We start from the raw sequence: 17,217 nt of genomic DNA, 5'->3' as shown, positions 1-17,217 counted from the left end.
AGGGGGCAAGGTGGTGGGGGGGAGGGAAGCAGAGGGGAGACTAAGAGGTTTCTTGCATTTGTCCTGTGCAATTTAAGCTGAACAAACCTCTTCTGAAAACAGAAAGGATCCTAGCATCTAATATTAATTTGATTTATTACCTGGCATGTCAGAGTGTTTAAATCTAAGCCCTCCCATTTCCCACTCCAGCAGAAAGGCAGATGTTGCAGCCTGCAAAGCACTTCGGAGCAATGAGAGAAGTGGCCTCACAACCGAGGGCACAAATCTTGCGCCAGAACAAACTGTCCACAAGATTTCTACAGTCATTCTACATTAAAAAAAAACCGATCAGACTGTTGGCTTCAGACAGAGCCTTATGTCAGGCCCAGTATGACACAAGCACATTTTCCCCAACTACTTAAAGGTTATGTAATAGAGATCTGCAGAGCATTAGCAGTCACATGACACGTCCCACTAAGATTTCAAACTGCCACCTACAAAATTTAATTAGCAAGCAGTAAACAAGAGAGAAAGATAAAAATTGACTGGAGCCGAGAGAATATTCTTCATGTTTTAAGCCACATACATAACCGGGGAGAGAGGACAAGGGAAAACAGAAAAGAGGATTTAACCTATAGGTAAAACTGACTGTAATGGAGAAGGGGAAATGCAGTGAGCATGGGACAGATTGAGCCATGTATATGCAGCTTGTTTTAGTGACAACCATGAGCTTCACCCGGATGAACTCTAAGCACCATCAATTCTGCCTGTCTTGAGTAAGAGTTAAGCACATTAGCACACTCCAATATACACTGTGTGCAGCTCCCTCCGCGTGTAAACAGGCACAGATCTATACAAGTCGCTGCTGATTAACAGCATAGAATATTTTAAGCAAGCCAGACACAGTGTATTCACTAGAAATGTACTTAGTATGTCAGTGAAAAGGCACAGGAGTGTCATGGGAGGAAGGGGCTTTAGATGCTGACTGCCCTCTGTGTCCATCATAGGGCTTGAAAAAATATCATACTAAAGGGCTAAGGACAATTTTTAAGGATATTTTTTAAATAAAAGATGGAAGATAGTATATAGCACAGTCTCTTTTCTCATCTAACAATGATTATAAATTATTATGTTTACAGTGCTTTCCCCTTGGTTTCTTCACAGTAGTATCAGGCACTGCTGATTAGAAATCAACATTGATCATTCATCACAGCACTATTTATTGCCTTAGAAACAGTGTTATACTGTTTGCACTATAGAAGGGTTAGCACTATCATAGTTTAAAAAAGAAAAAAAAAATCTAACTCGCAGTCATGTATCCTGACTTTTGCACTGTGAATGTTCCTACCAAATCACTGCTCCATCAAGGACATCCGACTCTTCATTCCTAACTGAATAAACCTAAGAGCACACAAAGTTTAGCAACGCAAACATGTTATGTCAAAGAGTGCAGAATCCACTCACATTCGTCTGACCCTTGGAAACATTCTACAGATCAGCTACATAGGACCCAGACTGTCAAGTCTATTCATAAATAGCATCTAGAAGCCTCCCCTGAGATTCAACAGGGCATGGGAGGGAATGGTCTTGGTCTTAAGGTCTTATTTTCTAGGCAGACAAAATGAATAGATTGTATTGTAAAGGGTTCATATTATTTCTTTTTACAGAAAGAGAAAAGAGCTCAAGAGATGCTAAGTGCTTTGCCCAGGGCCATTCATGGAATCAGTTGCAAAGCTGCAAGTCACACTCCAGTTTTCCTACCAAGGCCCACGTTACCACCACAGACCTACCAGCCCCACTGCGGAGCCACAGGCCTATCCGTCCCCTTGCCAAAATACCCATCACAGCTGCTTCTGGAATCAAACAACACGGAATAAACACAAGGAAGCCCAAAATAATGGTTAATAAACAATGGTTACATTTGGCAAAAATAAAAATAAAAAATAAATAAAAAGATGAGTTACCCACATTGACCATTCAGACTTCAATCAGCTGCCCTTGAGGATCCTTAACTCTTCTCCCAAGGTAACATTTTCACTGCCATCTCCTAAGAATATTCCCTGTGCAAATGAGCCTGACAGCAGCTCTCTTTTCACTGGTGGATAACAATTGGTTTCGTGACATGTTGCTTTGAAGAAGCTGCATTTTACCAGCATCATAGCTACATTCTGATTCTATTTTTAACTATGACCTCAATATGTATTTTTAAACCCTAGCAGAAATGAGCATCAAATGCATTTTGTTGGTGTCAGCAATGCTTCATGGCAATTCTCACCTGTGGTGAAACATCAACAAACAGGAAAGGTACCATCATCAGTGGCACCAGGTGTTCTCCAGTAAACCTTAAATGGATTTCAGTTACTTAGTACTATACAGGGAAAACTTGGAAAAATGATAGAGGAGAAGTATTACTTATAGAGTTGCCATTCAACCAGAGCGCTCAGAGGACATGACAAACTAATGCTATCAAAAAACAGAAAAACAAAACAAAAAAGAATTTTGTCTAAATCCTACTTCAGTCAGCAGCTTTCACTGACTATTAAAATGTAAATACATTCCAGGAAAAAATCTTAACTAGCAGATATTTCAGGTAAATGTGACATTTCGCAGTAGTGAAAAGGGTCTTTAGCAGTTTCAATGAAATGAAAAATAGCCTTTACCCTCAAACCATTCTTCATCCAACCTAAATGTAGAACAGACATGAGTGTGATGCGTGACGAACTGGTTCCTCATTTCAGAATAAAAATTAAGCGTCATCTTTGAATGTTTAATTTTGATACAGAGTGGGGCTTCTGACACCCAGCAATGAAAATACTTTATATCATAGGACAGTAGTTATCCCATGGGTACAGGCATCTGATTTCTAGTCCCAGCAATCCAGGAAAGCTCATTCTTCCATAATAAGCTATTATCAGAATATTAACCTTTGCATTTATTCATTCAATTCATACTCAATATCATACACATCTAAACTGCAAGTATGATATCAACCACATATCTAAAATTTAGTGAACATGCATTCAAGGAGGTAGCTCTACCATATAGAGAGTCTTAACATTTCTGAATTTATCAATTAAATGAAGTGGCACATCAGCTTTTCGACTCATTTATACAGAAAATAGTACTGCACGCACTGACCCATATTTCATTATGTCTCACTTTTCTATTTCTAAGAAATATGTGTCATTTTAAAGTTAAAAATTGTTTATAATGCTAGAAAATCCACCGTACCAGTTTTCTTAAAATGATGCTCCAATTACACCCAAATATGCCAGGCTGTATGTAAAATGGCATTGCATGTCTGCTCACTGCTTCTAGCACAGCCACACTGTTTGTTAGCAGGCTGGAGCAAATTCAGACATCTAGCTAAGAAAAAACCTGGTTGCATCTGCAGGAAATGGGGTCCATTCAATAGTTTTATTTGGAGTAGGGCTTCCTTTTAAGAAGGATGTCATCTACATAAAAATATTATTCAGAAACACCAGATATTTTTAACCAAAATAACCAAGAGTCATTTAAGACAGACCTAGCACCCTCCTTGAAAATGTCAGAAACAGTGCCAGTGTATTTGATATGATGTCTACATGGGTGAATCCTGGCCGGCAGCTGCAATATTTGATGTGAACTGCCCTCGTCATTTGTCAGCAAGGTGGGCTTGGAAAGCCTCCTCTAACAATGATGCACCATCTGATCAAAAAAGATGAAATAAAGCAACTACAGTAACTTCCAATGCAGTGCATTTATACTGATATTAAAAAAAAAACTGATTGAATTTTAGGTGATGTTTTGATTTTCATTTGACCACTTGGTCTCTGTTTTAATATTTCACTCTATTCTTAAGGCAGCTGTCCTATCTTGCTAAGTAATGGTCCCTATTTGTATTTTGGTGATGGCACTCATAGTAATATCTCCTTGCCTCTGCACAATTGGTACAGTTCTTCATATTAGTATCATGGCTTCAACTTTAAATATTTCTTCAAAATATTTCCAGGTAATTAAGAAGCTGACTCTATAACTGCTAGATGCATTGACATGGCTCATTAATAAGTTATTCTCTTCAGGTATTTTATATACAAGCTCTGCAATCCTATCTTCACTAGACATAAAAGTCTGGTTTAATCACAAAAAAAAAACAAAAAACAAACAAAAAAGCAATAGCTCAAAACAAAAAGCCTTTCTATGCACTTATATTTACCTCAGTGAGAATTCTACTAAGCATGTACAGCTGTGATGCCGACCATCACATCGCTCATGTAAAAGCATATATGTTCTCTACCAATTTTGAAAATTAGTTGCTAAAAACAAAAACAAAAGTCCTGCAGCATGCTCTGTAATATTAAACAGTATTCTTGTACATGGTAGGTGATTAGCTAGCATTTATATATGCATGCTGTAATAAATGTTATACTGTTCTGTATATCCAAATGCATAACACATCCCACAAATACTGCTATATTTAATTTGTCCATCTAAGCAGCCTCAGAAAATTTCTCCTTCCTACCGAAGAAAGAGCGAGATATTTACTTGTTATTGGTGCAATTTAGCATGAGATGCCAGAGAAACATCACAGATAATTTCATTAACAGTATCTCTGGGGAAAGAGCAGCCACACTGCTGACTTTGCTGTACCGTGACAACGTCTATCTGCAAAGCAAACAGATACTGCGAATATGCACAGCCCTTGGTGGGGGGATAAATTGGGAAGGGGGGGTGTTGACAGCCGATATCACTAACTTTGCCCACAGACACTAAATGCAGAAAAGAAACATGGCATCGAGCCTGTCTGTATCCGAGGCATTTTCTAGAGAACCATAAAAGTGACTGGAAAATGACATCAGATTAAACATCAAGAGGAGGAGGATGGAATAATCTAGCAAGACTTTAATCCCTTTACCTAGTGCTCATGCACAATACTAACACATTTTATTATTCTAAGCAGCACCTAGGGGGAAAAAAAAAGGACCCGGTGAAGGGCATCATCAAATTACAGCAGAATAATAAAGTTTCCCAGCCTCTGACGAGTTACTGCAGCATTGCTGCTAGCGAAAAGGAGGATTTTTCCCCCAAAGCACACGTAGAAACGTTCCTCCCTTCCACCCCCATTTAGCCGGTAACGCATTAAACCGGCACGGCTGTTTTGGAAGGGGCGAAACCCCCGCGTACCTTCGCGTCAAGCGCTCTGGGCGTCGAGCACGACCATCGCCGAGAGGACCAGGCCGGGTCAGCGGCGCAGGGCGCGCGGCGGCGGCAGCATCGGGGCGCGCGGGGCGGCTAGGAACGATCCCCGCGGAGGCTGCGCGGAGGCCGGCGCGGCGCGAGCATCATCGGCGCGCGGAGCGCCCAGCCCACGGCGCGCTCCAAGATGGCCTTCCCGATGCGCCGGGCTCCTCTTTCACATGGTATTAACCCCGGCGCGGCGGAGCGGGATCCGGGAGGAAGGGGGGCAGCGAGGGGAGGCGGCTGCTGGCGGGTTTTATTTTACCTCCGAGTATCGCTATCGCTGGATCTCCTCAGCGGGTCGCGCGTGGCCTACGGGCACCAGCCAATGAACTGTAAACGGGAGCTGCTGGTTTATTTATTTATTTTCTTTTTCCCCTCCCCAGCCTGCCCAATGGAAGGCTGAGAAATCCAAATGCAGCAGGGTATTAAGGCAGATTACCTGGAGCATCCTAACTGTGCTGCCTTGGCTCTTCTGAAGGAAACTGCTCCCTATGGAATCACTCCCAAACTTCCCCTTATGCAACCAGCATCCACCCTGAAACTAGGGGGAGACACTGATAGGGGATCAAATGAATAAATATATATATATATTTTTAAAAAATGATTTTTTTTAATGAAGCAAAAAGCATTTGACTAAGAATCTGGCAGCTTTGGCAATGCATTTGCTATAACATAACTGCATTCTAAAGGCTGCTGGTGGTTAAATTATCTAGATAACACATTAAGTTATTCTGAGGGGAATTTCAGTACTTTCACTATTTAACAGGAGAAGGAAATATAGCACTCCCAAGACACTGTTTTATTGAATCCTGTTAAAGCATCTGCAGAAATAGATTTCTCCATTTAATATTTTCTCCCCTTCATCTCAGAAATGAAGCATGTGTGTGACTGAAATGGGCAACATTAATTTACAGTTCCTTTACAGAAAGCTGTCTTTTCACAGTTTTACAATCAGGCGAAGCAAGGAAGAAAGGGGTAATTTTCAGAAGATTTGGCATATATAAGAGCACCTACACTTCCCCAAAAGCTTAACACTTCTTTATGAAGCTCAGTACGTGGAGAAATCTAATTTCCAGGAACTGTCAGCACCAGGTGCTTCACTGGAAGGCATTAAGAGCCATGGAAAAAGCATCCCTGGGGTGATGACTTTCTCAAATTTTGTCTTTATCTGATTTCCAGTCCATAATGAATGTAAACCTTGACCCATAATGTTTACTAACCTAACAACTAAATCTTTCAGAATGGCATTATCTAATATTTCTGTAAATTTATTAGTGCTTGGAAACTGGAATGTAAGAACCTTACTAAGACCTTTACTCCCACTTCTTGCAACACAGAGCTCAGCCATGGTTCCTTAGATGAACACCAACCACTTCTCTCCAGAGGTTTGGAATGGGAATATAGCACAGCGTATCACAGGGGGATCTTCAAAGAAACCAACCATATCTGAAAAATCCATCCTGCGCTATACGAAGTAAACAGCCACAAATCTCATCTCTGTTCTGTGATATTGACAGGGGAAAACAAAACAAAACAACACATCTATCTATATAGATGGATAGATATAGATCATGTGCTTTCTTCTCTGAAGGTCTGACCTGTCACCTTCTACAAGGACTACATTTTTTTCCAATATAAAGTGCAACATCTAAAAATAAGGTAACCAAGATCACTCATCATGCACATAATTCAGCCCCAATGACTTGGTTGAGATTATTCATGCAAGCACTGGCAACAACCAAATGTGACTTCGGTACTTCTGGAGAAAAGCTGTTCTACTCGGGTACTTATGTTCCTTCCCAGATTAGATTATGGCTTTGATTGTCAGACAAGGACAGTCTTACTTTTAGAACCACAGCTGGTGCCACAAATTTAGTTTTTTCCACAAATAAGATTTCAGTTTAAAAGAAAATAATCTAATTTTGGCAAGATCTTCTCTCAGATGAGCTATGCGCAAATTTTGACTGCATTCATCCCTTCTGGCTATGACTGTATATCACATTCACCCTACTGTGCTCTGTGCTTCAACAACAAACACACATCTGTGGAATACGATGCAAAGAGCTACCAGAAGATTTCAGGTGATGCGTTCTGGAAATCCTTCATGTCTAGACTGGAGACCAGCCTAACATATCTATGGCTCTCTGCGCATTTTTATGAACAAAGCAAGAGTTGGCTAAACCGGATACATAAAAATAAGTCAAAGATATCAAACAGCATGATTATTATGTTACATGCCACTGATTTTGTCTAGTGTGTTTCTGCATGTAGCATATGCATGTATGTCTGTACAGGCATCATCATACATCAGCATAAACTTTTGGGGAACTTTGTTTTCAGAAATTTGGAACAACTGAAAGAGTTCAGAGAAGTCATGCTGCAAAAACAAAGCAGCAACCAAAAACTGTAAGGGGGTTACAGTCCTGTACCCCACACCAGAACTACACACAGAACAGTAATCCCAACATAGAAATTCTCTCTTCTGATGGAAAGTTCTCTTTAGTAAGCATGATAAAATACAGAACATCTTTTCTTATACAAGACATCTCTACAAGCTGCCACTTTAATGGTGAAAGTATGTAAATTTTCACAGGTCATGAAAAAGGCATGTTCTTTCCAGTCCCTGTGATTTATAAGCAACAATTATTTAAAACACATCCTGAAAAGCCAGTCTAAGTCATTACTCAGTCATCAGTCATACTAAGTTATTATACTTAGTATGAAATGTAACTATGTCAATACATGAAGTTGCACTGAAACTAGGAAAAATGAGGGTAAACTCTCCCTTTTCTATTTCTCCTTTGTACACCGAAGCAAGACCAAAAAAATAATAATAATAGTGAACTCACCTTGCTAGTTGCCAAGACACACATAGGGCCTTCTGACGAGATAAAGGAGAGCTGTCTCTGAAGCCACAGTAGCTCTTTCTGAGATTGTTTCAGTAACTCCTCCATATCGCTTGGCTTCTGCCCCATCAGCCCTTCCTGTATAACAGGAGTTTTTCCAGTTTTCCCCAAATATACAGTAACAGTAACATAGAAATTGCCACAGCCAAATTTCTAAGCAAATGACATTTGCTTTAGCACAGTATCAGTATTTATGCGCGGGATGCTCTGCGCTTACTTTAATAAGGTTCTGCCACCCAAGCAGCAAGGCGATTTTTCATAGCATCAGAAACGCAGCATCCTCCTGCACATCTTATGCCCAAAGCCTCCATGCTCAGTAGTCCTCAAGTCAGGTAGTTAATAGGTTAGGCAGGAAACAAGGAGCTCTTTGCTTTTCTGAATGCAGTGTACAAAGTTCCTCTTACACTGTTCATTGCTACTGCCCACACCACAAGATATGTGAGAGATTCTGCAAGCAGGACACGATAGGCAGATTAGAGCAAGGCAACAACTAATAGCAGAAAAAACATCTTTTCTTGGTTTTAACACCTCTACAACACTCATTTCGATGCAACTGTTCACCAGCACAGTTGAATATTAACAGCAGAATGAGAATTTTTACCTACCCTTAAGCATCCTAGCCTGTTTTTGAGTTCTTCGCACTCCACTTGCAGCAACTGGATCTCCAGGTCTTTTACACTTGGAGACTTTTTATTGGCATTTGGCAGACGCTGGGCTTTCGCATTGACTAAGTGCATTTTCTCCTTCAGAGGACGCGTTCTGGTAATTGTTTTCGTGATGACAGCAGTGGTGGTTGATGACAATGTCAATGAAGTTGAAGGGCCGATCCTCTGGTAAACAGAAAATACATTTTTTCACATTATTTTTGCTGAACGGGAAAGAGTATAATTCAAAATCTTTCAGCGGTGAACAAGGCATTCCCACTTTATTTATCCCACTGTATCAAACAATTGGTAAAAGGGGAATACTCAAAGAGGATGGGGATAACTCAGAAATGAAAAACAGAGAAGCTGGTTTATATTATTTTTCTTTCATTCAGCTCATGCCACTCAGCCACAACCACTCATTACAAATATAGCAGTGCATATACCACTTGATGGCAACCTAGTGCTGCTGCTCAACCATGGTTCTCTGGGTTCATTTGCTGCTGTATCCCATAACAAACCAAGAAATCATCCTTGCTGCATCCTTCACAGGCACCTCACTTTGAAGTAGTGCCCCAGATACATCTGGGATGCTGAGCTCCTAATATCATATTTTGCCACACACACACTCTTCACTGCCAATCGCACTTCAAAGTCACGATTTAACTGACTGTGTGAGCGGTAGAAGAAATTATAGCTCCATTCTGAGACTAGGTTGGCCACTGCTCTTTATGTCCTAGGTCGTCTTCCTTTATGTCCAAATTACTCCTTGGAGCGTACCAAGGGGAAATATTGCTCAATAAGACACTACACGATTTCAGCAAAAGTATGAGAATCTAGTCCAGTGCCAGAGGTGGGCTGGGCAAGACCACACTGTCATGCAACAGATGTAGTTTTGATGAAAAGGATCCAGTTGCATTGATAAAATGAAGATATTGGGAGCTTCAGGGTAAAAGTCTACCCTGAGTCTTCCAGATGTTCACAGAAGTTCCACTTCTGAACTCATAGCCATTTTGCTACACTTAAAAGGCATTCCTAAAACCCTTATTATTTTAGCAGAAAGTTTCTTGCATTGAAAATATTTCTCCCCTATTTTAAGCACAATATCAAATAATGAGCTAGATGCTTGTATATATATGAAAAAATGCACCCCAAAAGCATTACTCTACGCAAAAATTAAGACCGTTATGTACTGCCATTAGCTGATCAAGTTGCTTTTATAGCATTTAGCCGCCTTTTTCAAAACCCACTACTGCAAAACATTTTCAAAAACCTCTATGCTAATTCTATGCAGTTGATTAACATACAAAGGCAGATTGCATTTGATTCGGATGCTGAAATCTGGCCACAGCACAGAGATTATGGCCGTGGAGACTCACTGGTCTCCTGAAAGAGCTGACATCCTCTATATCTCCTGTAATAAAATGGAGTAAGACACACAGCAGAGCAACCAGTCTTTTAGAGAGGCTATACATAAGATACACATCTAAAAACTTGGCCTATTTGAACTGAATTTCCATTTCTGAAACCAAAAGGGCTCGCAGATTTGAATGGTGAAAACTATAATACCCCAAGTTGCAATATTAATGGATTCTTACAAATAGATCCTAGTGCTAACCTCATATGAGTAATGCAGTTGTTGCTCTCTAACAGAAAATAGAATTTTTATTCCCTGGAACAGTTCATTTTGTCATGAATGAAAAGAGCTAGAAAAATTGAGTCACTGTGATGCGTTACAGCCGCTAAATCGCACATCAATATTTAGCAGGCAAATTTCTTCTATTAAGCATTAAACTGTAAAGTAAATGATACAGTAAAAAGTCTTAAAGTTGACACTTAGGTATTTATTGATTTTTTTAAAGCAGTTTTTACACTGTTTCCATCTACTGAAGAGTATTGAATTAGGAGCCCTCAATTGTGAGAATTCATCAATGAATATAAAGACAAAGCAGAGAAGTTTTCAGATAAAATACCCTTCAGTGTACCCCAGTGTCAGGGTGGAAAAGCAGCATCTCTGCAGATGAATAGGGTGTCCTGGCTCTGCCACAAAACCATTCCCAGATGATCTCCACTCCTTTACCTGTGCCAATCACACTCTGAGCAGCTTTAGCAGGGTGTTCATCAGCCTCCATCACAGGCTTTGCATGCCATCAAATATCCCAGAAACATGATAAAATTCATTTAACATCAATGTGTAATATTTTTAATTGTGGATGGATTACTCCACGTTATCTAAAACTTTAAAACAGTTCCTACAAGTGCAATGAGTTAAGTAATTTGTGCTAGGCAATAAAACAAAACCATATAAAGCAGGCAGGCAGAGAGAGAGAATTCTCGCTAGCAGAAGATGGTAGTGATGGTGCAGAGTGTGGTCTCTAAGGAGCTGGGATGGAACCAGCTAGTAACTTCTGTCTGGAGCTGGTTTTCAAGTAGAGATTTAGAAACAGGATTCAAATCATCATTCTCCTACTCTTGGACTCACCAATATAAGTTTTATAATAATTCATTTGCACAATTACAAGGACCTACACCTGTTGCATGGCAAATATGTGAGCTTAGTGTATTTAGTAAAAAAATTGGGAAACAGCATCTGTGTACATACACCCTGGCTCAACACGGATTCATTTTGCAATGATCCCACAAATACAAATAAGATCCCAGTAGTAGCATTGGTTAGATTTGTTACCTACTTTTTCCAATCAAACAACAAACTATTGCTTAAGTTCCTTCCCTGACCCAGGAGAAAAGCAATACATCTGCTCTAAGTGCAGCCCAAACACCCAGGAGTGCAATGCAGTAAAGTAGGCAGGGATACTTTATTAGTCCATATGGAACCATTTAAAGATACCACAAAAAGATTTTAAGACAAACATTATTAAGTAAGGGAAGTTAGGAGGTGGCAATTCACCAGTTTTCGTGCCAGGACGCCTATCTTCAGATCATCAATTTGAAGAGTAAATAGTCCAGTTTGGGTTTCAAAATGCAGATTTGGAAGCTGCCATTCAAACAGTCCAGATATAGATTATAACTGTGTTTTTGCATTCATCCTCTTCCTTTTACAATATGGGTCTTTATAATGGCCAGATTCCTCAGTTAGTTCCCAGGAAAGAAATTCGCCTGACAGATGAACTAGACATGGTCCTTCTTGAAGGTTAGACATCCTGATAGAACCCGATATAGTTTCAACTGTGTGCATCTTTTACATTGATGTTTCCCCTCTTTCCTGCCTTTTTACTGAGAAGGGTTAAATAATCAAACCTTGAAATTTAACAAGGTATGCTTTTTCCAAGCATCTTGAAAAAAATAACGACTTATTGTTCAAAACCTCTTTGCGTTCTAAAAATCAAAGCCACAGCAATTGCAGTGAAAGAACAGAGTACAAATCAAAGATATGGTTAGCTAGAATTAATGGCAGAAAAAAAAATTTTAAATGGTGAGAAGTAGAACATGTGGCTATCAAAAATATTCAGGGCTTTAACAACAAAAAGTAATTATGAGAAAGGAAAAGAAATATATCTTTTTCAGAGCTTAATTCATCCTCTGCTCACTAGAGCTACTTGGTTTAAGCAGAGATTTGTCCACTTTTGGTTGCAGCCTGCAATAGTGAGTATGACAGTAGGACTTCTAAGGGCCACCACCAAGATGATGGCAGCACAATTGACAGCAAAAACACGGGAAGATGTTACCACATATGAAACTTACCTTGGTTCTCTTAAGAGGCATCAGGCTACTTTTCTGCTTTCCTCTGCTGTCAGATCTGTGGTGTGGAGGATTTTCAGATGTTTGCTTTGCTTTCTTGTTGCCCTTTTGGGACTGTGGAATATAAGTTATCAATATCTCATTAAAATATATTACAATGCAATTACAATCACACATCTTAATGATTCTGTTAGTTTAAGGCCATAGTATCTCTGTAGCAGAGATCAGAGACTTCCTAATCCAGACCCCACACAGTGCCGAGCACGGTGCGGACTGTGTTGGTGCTACAGAACCAGAGATACCTCCTCAATCCCAAGAGAAAGTCATATTGTTACCAGGAGCAATTTGTTCCTTGCATCACAATTAGTCTTTTTGGTTGTTGTACTTCCTCTCCACTCACTCACAGGAAGAATCACATATTGGGTTTTTGCAGAAGATGGGTGAAATGGCAGGGGATGTAAAGTAGAATGTAGCTAAATGGTGAAAGGTACCACTTCATCAGAGGACTCGGTCAAAAGAGGACACTTTGTCACATCCCTGGAATTATGTGGGATAAAGAAGTGCACAAACCAGGACCCTGCTGTTACCCAATATAAAATGGCAGAGTACAGAATAAATATGCAGTATTATTTTCAGTGTGCCGGAGAACTTTGCATTCAGTCCTTTCTAAATTTCAAGGTATTGCTGAAATCACACTTAAACTTTACAGTATATTATGTTCAATGTAAGATGGCTTTGCCTCCTAGAGCTTAGAAACCTAAATAAACCAAAAAAAAAAAAAAAACACCAAAAAAAAAAAAAACCACTAGAAGGTATAAAACATAGGCTAACTAGGCAAATCTCACATCATATTGCTCAGGTCACTGTAATTGAGCGCTCCTTCTTCTTTTGGGGACATCCCACTTTTCCTTACCCTTCCATGAACAGAGGAGCAGCAGTTTCCCAGCTCCTAAAGCAAAGTTAGTCCCAAGGGACATGGTACCAGAGCCCCATTTCCTTCGGCCGGAGCGCTCAGGTCACATATGTCTGGTTTTCCAGAAGCAGGGAGAGCTCTGCTGCTCCTGCCCATCCAGAGCCTTCCTCTTTCCTGATCCCGAGCTTTTCCAGTGCTGGAAGGCAGCTCCTGCCTGCATCTCCCCATTAGACAGGGTGTGTTTAAAGATGTTTCCTGTTGGCCTACACTGTTTGTTGCCTGTACGAGAACCAGCAAAGCAGCTGTTTGTTTTTTGTTTTTTTAAACTTTACATAACCTTTAATCTTGGATATACAGGGCAGCTCCCAAAGGGTAAACAGAAGCAATTGAAATCCAGATGCCCCTGGCCTTATTTTCATCCTTTCTCTGCCGGTGGCGAGTCAGTTTGTCTCTCTTTGGTCAGCGTGACTTCACTTCCTGCACCATTAGGATTTCATATTTTAAAACATTTGGTAAGGTGGACTAAACCTTGTGTCCAGCATCCCCTGAAACACTCACTTTCCTAAGAATAAAAAATCCACATACATGATTATTAAGTATTCCAATACTATCATAAAGCATTTGAGTCTAATTTGGATTTTCTTTTCATATGTGACTATATTGAGTTGTGATGCTACATACATCAGAATACAAGGAATTAACAAGTTCACAGCAGACAGAAATGAACTAGCTTCGCCATTCCATCACAAAACAAATCAAAAATAAAAACAAAAAGAACACAGAAACCAAACCCCAAACCCATAGGTTGTGCTCTATAGCACACACTTCCCTGTATCATAGCACCCAACCAGATCCTGTGAGTGAAGTGCAGAGAACAAATATACCATTAAAAAGTCACCTCTGCATATAGATGTGTCAATCCAGCTGGATTCCAGGCAGACTTTGAGACTTTGCCTTTATTTGCTTCAAACTGAAGTTTACAGTCACTTCTATTATATCTAGTGATTTTATTTTTAGTATCAGCCATAATTAAAATTCACGTTTCAACATTTGGTGCTGTATTTTATCTTCCTGACATTTTATCTGTTTTCTGGCTAAGCTCAGTCAGAGTTTTACTTGCCTCTATTTCAGGGAAAATTAGGCCCAAAAATACACTAGAGGAAGCTCTATAAATGGGAACTCTGAAGCTATTTATAAGGCTCTTGTCAAAGTGAAGGGAGCACAAGTGTGCCCGGCTGTCACGCTCTGGGTCCCGAGCGGAACATCCGAGCTCTTCCCCTCTCTTGTCCTGGCACACGGAGCTGGCTGACGCCCCAGGGTGGATCAAGCCCTCGGGCAGAGGGCGAGATTACTGTAACCTAAAATTAGCCTCCTAAATTCACGCATAGGCTGTAATCTATCCACCATCTATCTCATTTCAGAAATACAGATCGCACACTGTGCTGCCGAGTGCTTTGGAAGTCCTTCTGTTTGTACAAACATCCTAGGGCGCTTACAAAGGGTTTAGAGATTCATTTTAGTTTTTTTTATTATTTTTATTTTTTTATTTATTATTTTAATTTTTCCCATCAATAACTATAGAGGAACCATATAAGGCTTTGATAAGAAATGGCTTTGTGCTACTAAATTTGTACTTCAACACCTGCAAACTAATTTATTTTAAAATAATTGTATTTTTTAGTATTTCACTTGGGAAGCAGTGACATTTTTGATATGGAAAACATGCGGAACTAGAGTTTCTGAAAACATGCCCGCTCTCCTCCTCTCAAAAAAGGACAAGTTTTCAAATTCCGGCATTCCCTGGAATGGAGATGGGTACTCACCTCTTGTTTCCCTTGTTGCTCTTGCTGCTTGCTCAAGGACTTTTCTGCTTTTGCAAGAGATTGAGCTGCCTTGGGGGAATCCGGTACAGAAGAGCCATGATCCAGAACGCAGCTGGTAGCTGCCTTCTGTAACAGCAGGAAAAAACTACCTAAAAGCATTCAAATGCTAAAGGGAAGCCCAAACTGCCTTAGTCTTTATTGCAAATCAGCCAGGACCACATTGCTAGTTATAACCTCAGGATAACAGTGGGAGCCCTGGAGATGCTGGACGGGTGTCCTGACACTCCAAAGCAAGTGGCTTTTCCCATTGCCTTCCTAACTGGGGACAAGGGTGATTTTCAGCAAACCATGTATTTAGTCACCGGATAAATAAGCGTTGCAGCAAGTTTCCTTTTTCCTCTAGGAGTTTTATTGCACAAGAGTAGCCTAAGAACCTTGAACCTTAGATGCTACCACGCTGACTAACACAGCAAGCCAAATGTTCAGCAGCTGCTATGAAACAATAGGTCAAACTCCATAAAAACCACCCTGGCTTTATCCCTGCAGTGCAAGTAACTTCCTTTAAGCACTGAGAATATTCTCTACCACCTTGCAAAAGCATAGAGTGATTTATAATAGTAATATGTTGTTCTTTGCTTTTAATATATACATATTACATATATGTATAACGTCCATATAGCAAGGCATTGTGTGCCAGCTGAAGGTATAGCCATAGGGACTCTGAGATTATTTTACAAAGTTGCAGCAGAGTTTCAGAAAGGGACTAATTTCCCTATCCAAAATTGGGACAGAGGTAAAGAACATTTTGCTAGGTCAGGTTAAAACATTATGCATTGACCTACTCTTTAACCGTTTCTTTAATAGTATTTAAAAATAAAAGGGTGAATTTCTACTGGAAAAATAGGGCCTTGTGGAACATAAAATTATATTGGTTTACATGGCTTTTGAACTTTTAAATTGCCTCATATGCTGGCATGGTCTTGCTTTATATAACTTTAAATACACACCAGTATAATTAAAATATGTTCCTCCTTGCATCAAAGGAAGGAAAGATAGGTAGGGGCCCAGTTGTCCAGCGCAGCTTAAGTCAGTGTAAAGATACCTATAGAAGATACCTATAGCTGACCTGGCTCTAAATAACAGGCCAGCCAGACTGGAGCAGACGAACTCCAAGTTTTCTGATGCCTCTAAAATTTACTTCTTAAAAATCAATTTCTAAGCCTGGAGAGCAGTATTATCAGGTACTGCAACTTCGAACAGCATCACTGCAGACGAACCGAGTCAAGCTTCATCTGAAATTAGTTAGATGTATGGTAATAGAAAGATTACCAAATTAATTCATTCCTGTTAATACTATAGTAACATTCTTAAAAATGTTACAGTCTTTAATAGACTCAGTTTTGTTTCGCCTATAATTTACTTCTTCCACATTCCACTGAAGAAGGCAAATAAAGGAAACCTCAGAGCTCCTACTCCAACCTAGGTGAGCAGGCAGCTCTCCTGTGCCCAATGCTGCACACGGAATGAGGCCAAAGAGCTGTGAATTAGACAGTCATGACATGTTCTAAACAAAAGAGAGTGAAGGGAATATATAGGAAATTCTACAGCAAAACCCTGAATTATTGAAAGGCTAGCTATGCAGAACAAACATAATGAAAGGGTCTCATTATCTTCTAAATAATCATTGTAAATAAAGCTCTAGATAATTACTGCATTAGTTTTCAAAACAGTAGCTTTTATTTTCCTCTGAGATTCCAGCCACTAACTCGTGTGAATAAATTACCAAAAGAGAAAATCAAAAACAGAGCAAGCATGAAATGCAAAGTGTATTTCCTGCATAAATAAATTTAAAAGTAACATTTTGAAATATTTACATCAATTTTTCAGAAGCTTAAAAGTTATTTGAATTTGTAAGGTCTCAAAAAGTGCAATTCCACAGTTCTATAGATTTTTAAGATATGCTTCTACCGTATAGTCATTTTTTAAAAAAATAAAATTTGTGTTTGTATTTAAAAGATTCAGCTTAACACAAC

At 39.7% G+C, this 17,217-nt stretch overlaps 1 protein-coding gene across 2 annotated transcripts in view; it reads right to left on the bottom strand.

Annotated features, from left to right (window-relative positions):
* RIMBP2 (RIMS binding protein 2) overlaps positions 1-5,159 on the bottom strand; it is a 108,011-nt gene extending 102,852 nt beyond the window's left edge. For both annotated transcript variants that reach the window (XM_088532450.1, XM_088532451.1), the window contains exon 1: positions 5,143-5,159. The gene's annotated coding sequence lies outside the window, so the exon portion shown is untranslated. The remainder of the gene's footprint in view (positions 1-5,142) is intronic.
* Between the last annotated feature and the right edge of the window lie 12,058 nt (positions 5,160-17,217).

Source organism: Tinamus guttatus, unplaced genomic scaffold, assembly GCF_059628265.1.
Source record: "Tinamus guttatus ecotype Peru unplaced genomic scaffold, ASM5962826v1 Tinamus_guttatus_pri_ptg000459l, whole genome shotgun sequence".
NCBI lineage: Eukaryota > Metazoa > Chordata > Aves > Tinamiformes > Tinamidae > Tinamus > Tinamus guttatus.
Note: the sequence above shows the minus strand (reverse complement) of the source record. Positions and strands in the feature narration are given on the sequence as shown.